Source organism: Chionomys nivalis, chromosome 3 (genome assembly GCF_950005125.1).
Source record: "Chionomys nivalis chromosome 3, mChiNiv1.1, whole genome shotgun sequence".
In the NCBI taxonomy this organism is placed as follows: domain Eukaryota; kingdom Metazoa; phylum Chordata; class Mammalia; order Rodentia; family Cricetidae; genus Chionomys; species Chionomys nivalis.
The window spans coordinates 62,970,158-62,977,967 of record NC_080088.1 but is presented as its reverse complement, the minus strand read 5'-3'; positions in this window follow the sequence as shown (position 1 = coordinate 62,977,967).

The window sequence follows — 7,810 nt, the reverse complement described above, 5'->3', positions numbered from 1 at the left end:
TCTCTGCTTTGGATCACTTCAGGCAGACTTGAGTGGCCTTTTAATGGGTTTGTTTTGTGGTTGGTTTATTCCTCTGATGGGGTGAGTGGATTTCACTTAGCTGTGTAAAGAAGGAGAGGCAGCTTGGGAACCACGTGGAGCGGCTGCTGTCAGAACAGCTGGGGGATGCTGCTTCCCGCGGGTCTCACAACCCCCTGAGCACCTGATGGGCTGGTTTGGGTGCCTTGTTGCTTTTATTTTGATTTTTCTTCAACCTCTCGGGATCTACTAAACTCCATGATCCTGAGAAAGCTCAAGACAATTAATTAATTGATTTCCTGTTGCTGCTGTAACTTTATATTAGCAGCGTAGAAGAACCGGCGCTGTGCTCTACAGTAAAATGCGGTATGTGCCTGCAGGGGCTGTTCTTGGAATTACCAAAACCCAAGCCGCCGTGTACGCCTGTGAGGGTTTTTTTTTTTTTCCTTAATTAAATCATTGAAGTGGGAAGACTGACTTTTAATCCTTATCTTTTGAGGTGGGAAGACCAACCTTTAATCTGGGCCATACATTCTGCTGGCCCTCTATAAATGACGAGGAAGAAGGAAACTTGCTCTCTTTGCCTGCCTGTGCTCGCTGGCAAGCATTAGAGCCCACTTCTTTGACATTCCAGTGTACAATGTAGACCAGGGGAGATATCTAACCTTGTGAACAGAACAACTATCAGATTCTTGGAACTTCCGTTGGTGGACAGCCATTGTTAGACTAGAACACAGCCTTTAAGCCATTCTAATAAATCCCCTTTCTGTATAGATATAATCATTCTGTAAGTTCTGTTTCTCTCAAAAACCCTGACTAATACAGTATCTTTATTAAATAGAAGTATCTTTATTAAATAGAAGTACAGAGTTGAGGTTACTTCCCAGGCCATTCTGGTCAGTCTAAACTATATTTGCCAAAATGAGTCAGGCAGTAATTTTTCTCTTCTTCTTCTTTTTTTTTTTAATAGAAGACAATATCGTGATTAAACCTAGGCTGTAATTTTCAAATAGAGGCTAAAATATTGTGCCTTCTTAAGTGACCTTTATTCTTCTGACTTGCTAGAGAAATTCTGTCTAGGAATTTAAGCTGGCAAACATTTATTGAGTTCCTAATGCCTGGAGAGTAGGCCTTGGGAAGATCTTATTACAAGGGAAACTGAGGCATGGACATTATGTCAGGAGGTCTGTGACTTGTGGGAGACAGATGACAACACAAAGTTTCTATTCTGTCTAGGAGAGGGCTCCCTGTCTTTGCCCCATCCCTTCCCTACTGCCCCGCAGCCTGGTTTTTGAAGATGGGCTCCCAGAACCATCTCTCTCTTCACCTCCTGCCCTCTGGAGTCCTAGGCCTGTGCTTCTTCTAACACATCTGCACGTTTTCGTCCTCACTCGCTAGGCTTACCATATTGGGCAAGTACAGTGGTGCATGGTGGCACAAGCCCACAATCCCAGCTCTCAAGAGGCTGAGGCTGAAGGATGAAGAGTTCAAGGCCAGCCTGAGCTACTCAGCCAGACCCTGTCTCAAAACAAGTAGACAAAGCAAATAAGGGATATATTTATTTTTTAAAAGGTATTTATTTCTATCAGAATTCAAATTTGCTGTATTACCTGTGCAGTCTCTTCATTAGCAGATGGGATGCTCACCGATACCACCCCTGATCCTCCAGAGAACCACAGTTCAATCTCTTTCATAGCCTCTCTTCCTTCCCTGGTCCTTAAATTCTGTGTACCATAAGAGCTTCAGCTTCTGTTCTTTTCTCTCTCCCTTACTCTTTCTGGGACACATTCAACATCATTAAGGTCTCAGCCAATATATCAGCTTCTGGTCCAGAAAGCACCTGTACCAGACTCACTATATCCATAAGCACCTCGTGAACTCGAGGGCAACCCCAAGAGGTGCCAGAGATTTCCCGAATTCAGCATGTTGCACACTTCTCTGTCCTCTTCTCTCATTCTCTGAACTTAGCGATTTCAGCCCACTTTCTGGGTCATAAGCCCAACACTACCTTCTTTTTTATCCCCCTACCTGCTTTGTCTTCATGTGAATTCGTCTGTCTTCTAAAGATCTGTCTCCTGTCCCTCCTTTCTCTCTGCCGCTGCCCCGTTATGAGCCACCATCAATCTCACTTAGACCCTTCTACTTAGCCAAGCTCCCTGCCCTTTTCCAGCCCTCTTGCACACATCCCTTTACAGAGAGTGACCTTTGCTCACCCCCTCTGTCTGCTTCCTCAGATCCTCATCAACCAGCCAGAAATTTGACGAGCAGGACTCGGCACTTTGTAAATGGTCCTGACTGCATGCTCACTGCTGACACAGGACACCCCGGTCATGTTGACATAGGACACCCCGATCACGCTGACACAGGACACCCCAGGCTTACTAAGAGGGGACTCTCCTCCCCAGATGTGGTCCAGGTTCTGCTTCCAAGCATCCAGGTTCTGTCTGTAGTACAGTCCTAACTTTACCCGAAACAGTGGGAAAGCACTCATCTTCAAACTTTGTGTTCTGGAGGAAGCCTTTTTATATTCTCCACAGAAAGGTACCAGGTGGGAAAGCATGTTATACTCTGTCCTCTTCCCTTAACTGTTAGAGAGAATCTTCTAGAATCTCTGAACTGAGCTCAGTGGTAGAGCACTTGCATCTCATGAGTGAGGCCTGAATGATGAAGGCCTAACTGCAGACAACACCACACAATATTAAAACGGGGATAAAAGTCTCCCAGAGTAATAATCAGTGCACAAGACTTGAATGTAATGGTAGTTGCATATATCTTATGCCATACTCTGAACTTCTTAAACACAGGGGCCACATTTTAAACTGTGTAGAACTTTTAAAATGTCTGTAGGAGGTCAGTGAGATGGCCGTTGCTGCCAAGTCTGACAAGTTCGATCCCCAGGATCCCCAGGTGGAAGAAAGTGCCTATTCCTATCTGTTGTCCTCTAACGTCTTCCACCATGGCATGTGCCAGACCCCCATTCGCAATAAAGAAATGTTAAAATGCATTAATTGATTTTTGTTGTTTTGATATTTGAGGGCTATTCTGGAACTGACTCTGTAGACCAGGCTGGCCTTGAACTCAGAGGTTTTCTGTCTCTGCCTCCTAACTGCTAGGATTAAAGGCATGTGCCAGACCCCATTCACAAGAAAGAAATATTAAAATGCATTAATTGATTTTTGTTGTTTTGATATTTGAAGGCTATTCTGGAACCTACTCTGGAGACTAGGCTGGCCTTGAACTCAGAGATTCGCTAGTCTCTGCCTCCCAACTTCTGGGATTAAAGGTATGCACCACCACCACCCAGCTAAAATAATTAATTCTTTTAAAACTGTAGGATTATAGAAACCAATATAACCAATACCTACATGCCAATCATCCAGTTGGCCACAGTCAGTATTTTGTTGTATTTGCTTTCAATCTTCCCCTTTCTACTCTCAAATACTAGAAGCAAAAGGAAACCAAAGGATCCCATGGTGAAAACTTAACACCTGCTGGGCAGGATGAGGGATCTGAGAGAAGTGGAAATGGACAAATGGAATCTGTCAAAGAGCTCATGGTACAGGATTTGAAGTGGCAGAAAATCATCATTTTCTTTAAAATGCCATTTTCTCAGAGACTGATGACCCAACGAGCTGTATACCCTGGTAACAAACTGAGAGCATTAAGTGAAACAAAAGAATCTTATTGTATTACGGTAATTGAAAAAGATGGCAATATTGCTGGAGTCCGTCCCAACCCAGCAGCCCGTGCGTGCGCTGGGGTATGTGTGACTGCCTTCGGATGATGCTCCTGCAGGCTTGTTTTCCCTTGCTTGCCTTTCACGGAGGTAAAGAGGGAACGTGCTTATAAAAACACATTCTAAGTAGTAGTAGAGGAAAGTCCGACAAGTGAGGATTAATTGCTCATGGCCTTGAGGTTGAAGCCTGAACTTTAAGGGGATTTGTTTCGGTCAGGGCGTTATGGATGGTCACACCCTGGGGGCTGAGCAGCTGACTTCAATCACATGCCAATTCATCGAGCGCTGAACAATCGCTGAAGAAGCTATGAAACTCACAAATGCATAATGATTAAAAATAATAAACAAACGAGGCTTCTGTGTTTTCCTGCCTGGGAACAAGGGCCTGTTCTTCTGGTCTTTATAATGAAATAGTGAGACTCTGGGGAGGAGGGTGCGGGGACGACACAGCAGCCGGTAAGCGATCTAAGCAAAGCATTGCAGCATGGTACAGAATCGGAGAGTCCAACTTTACCTGCAACCGCCCAGCAAATGAAGGGCCGAGGACAAGCAGGTGGCGTGGGTCTCCTGACACCGAAAGTGACCAAAGGAATAAAATTTATTTTGTGAGAAAGGGGTTTATTTAAAATGTTTCCACATATTTGGAAAAGCGAAAGTTTGCTCTGCCTCCTAATGGTTACATCCCTATTCCAGGAAAGGTTGAGATTGTTAAAATTGGCCTTTATAAAGCTTATGGAACAGAATGCCTTGCTTCACTTTGCTTGGCATGGTCACAAAGCACAATGCCCGATTGTAGTTCTTTGTGTTGGATGCTCACGGAGCTGTTTTTAGTGCCTCTTGCTTCCTGGATGAGGTGACTGCACAAACCAGTCCTGAAACACCGGTTTTAGTACACGGTCAAAGATGCATAGTTCCCTTTGGAGGCTCTCCTGAGTACATTGCCAGGATGCCATGCGCCACACGTGGACACAGCTGTGAGAATTGGAAGACCTGGTAGTAGATTTGTGTTTCATGGGCAGAAAGCTGGGGATGGCGGGCCAGCCTGCCAGCTTCCATTCCAACAAACACCCTTTAGATAGGATATCTGTTTTCTGCGCCTCTTTCTACTAGATCCCGTGAAGAAGAGGAAGGTCATTGGATTGTTCATATACTCATTGCTCATTCAGTGAGCCAACAGTCATCCAATCCTCTATAAAATGGTAGATACTAACAGATACAATCAAGTTTATAAAGAATGGAAAAGGAGGTGTTGGGCTGGTTGTCAACTTGGCAAACCTAGACAAACCTTGGAAGAGCGAATCTCAGTTGAAGACTTACCTGCATCAGACTGTGGCCACATCTGCGGGGCATTTTCTTGACTGCTAATTCGTGTAGGAGGGCCAAGCCCACTGCCATCTCTAGGCAGATGCGCTACCCTTTAGCCCCCTGTCAGCATTTTATAGTTTAGAATGTTAAAATGAGGAGAGACACAGCCAGCTTTGATGGAGGCTCAGTTTGAACAAGATGTAGGTGCTGGGATTTGAACCTGTGAACATGGAGGGCTGAAACTATGCTTTCTTCCCCTTCGAACCTCTTAAATGGGTTCTCTTTCAATTTTCAGCTCATCAGCTTCAGACACAACAGTTTAACTACCTGGGCTTTGAGATTTAGGGAGCAAAAACGAAACAAAAATTGTGATCCTTTAGTCATGTGAAATTGAAGCTATCAGGGTTTACGTGCTGTGTTTGGAAGACTTTTGTTGTTGTTCTTAAATCAGGGTCTCTCTACCTAGCCCCGGCTGCCCTTGAACTCAATGTGTTGACTAGGCTAGGCTGGCTTTGAACTCGCAGAGATCTGCCTGCCTCTGCCTCCCAAGTACTGGAATTAAAGGCGCAGGCTGCCACAAACAGGGGACAACTCAGGACATTTTTATAAAGCATTGCTTAGGGAATGAGGCCTCTGTGACTTAAAAGATAATTTATTCAGCCAATGCTTTTTCCTTCAATTCTTTATTCTAATGTCCTAATACGGCATAGAAAGTTGGCCTGCCTTGGTATAAAATACAAGTTATTTTTTCCCTTCAGTGATTCAACGTCTTGTGGTGTCTCACATTTCTCCTTCTGGACGCCAGTTGCCCTTAGACGGGACTATAGATAAGAAAGATGTAGGTGTTCGAGATGAATGTGTACTGACATCAAAGATTCCTTGACAACAGGCACAAAGTCCCCTCTGATGTAAATGTGTGTGTGTATCTCTGGATGTTGTTCTCTCTTCTAAAAAGAGAATTTTAAAAATATCAAGTTATTATAGATCCTGGTTAGTCTGGTATTTGCATTTCTCACTCTGCTTATAATTTACAGCATTCATATCGTTCTCATAATTCTCACGGCCTGGTTATCTGTGTCTAAGGAGCAGACAGCAGTCCTGTCTTCGAAAGTCTTCCACGTTCTTAGAGCCAAAGAATTAGGGTATTTGTCAAGTTGCAAGCTTGATGAAGTCTTCACTTCCTGGATGCTTGAAACAAAATGTTTGTTTCTTAAGAATACACACAATTAACTGAAATCTCAGCTCAATTAAATAAAACATATAAATCACTCACATTCATTTCCAATATATTCTTGAACTTCTAAAGGGCCCTATGAAACGATTACTATCTGGAATAAAAATCCTTGAAAAATGAAATTGGTTTCAGTGGGTCCGAACATTTTTCAGCATCTCCGACCCCCCTCTGTGAGGTGGCAGAAATGAAGAGAAACACGTAAGTCGGATGGCAGACGTAGAAAATCTTCCCCAGACTGACTGAGAGTGTACATGCTTTTCTGCTTCCATCTGGATCCTTTTCAGGGTGATTGCTTATTTTTAGGTTGGCATTTTCGACGGAGGATGAAATGGCTACAGGAAAGGATGTGAAAGGTTAAGAGGATGGATGAGAAGTGTAATTTGAGAGCTGTCGCCAAGGGAAACACAGCCTTGGTTTTATGTCCAATGTATTTCTTAGGGGGAAGAGGAAAACCCCAGCTCTCTGTATTTCTGCTCAGTCAATATCTTTGAATCCCGTAAACTCAAGCAGCCACGCCTTAGTGTAGGGTTGTGGGAGAAAGTGTAGAACCTGAAGACACATGCGCAGGGGAGACGCACTGAGTAAGAGCAGGATCGCCCCCCACTCGGGTTTACACTATCCCGAAGCCGTGGAGTCGCATGGGGCATGAGTGAGAACGAAAGATAATTTGCTATGCTTGCGCTTGGTGAGGTTGGACAAACTACTAATGCTAATTCACATGCTCTTCCAAGTAACACTAAGGAAAGAAGTTCTAAGAATTTTTGTAGTCACTATTTTCCTAACGTTTTGTGAAGTCCAAGGTATTTTAGAAAGTTTCATGATGTCTTAACTCCTAACGCAAACTTACTGTGTCTTTATGAATTAGAGTTTTTACCCCAGAATTCTTTTGTGATGATTAAGGAAATTTCTAAGACTATTTACCACCTTTCAAAACCTTCCCCAGTCTCTTTATAAATTTGTATTTACTTATTTTATGTGTATGTGTTCAGCTCCTAGCACCCACAGGGTGGTTCATGAACGTGAACACACATACACCTCGGCACACACACACACAAGAAATTACTCTTTAAAAATTCTTAAAAGACAATAAACAAAAGATTTGTATGAAGCAGTAAAATATACACAATAAAGTTATTTTCTTTGTCCAGTATCAACCTGTCTGGTATAGTCACTAAGTAAAAGAGAGAGTGACATAAAATTAAGAGAAGGCAATTCAGCTACTGCCCCAAACTCACAGTTAATGAAGTGTCAGGGGAGGGCTATACATTTTCTTCAGGGCTATGCTTCCCGGTAGATTGGCCATGCTTCAGTGGCTGGCCCTACCCACATGTGCGTACGGTCGGCAACAACTGGACTCGGGGGGGCTACCAAAAAATGAAGGAATGAAGTTGGGAGATGAATGTAGGGGTTCTTGGAAGAGCTGGAGTTAGGGATTCGGGGTGGATATGATCAAGTATAAGGGTCAAGCAAGTAAATCGCTGCCAATCACAGGAATTCCTTCCATGTGTTGATGCAGA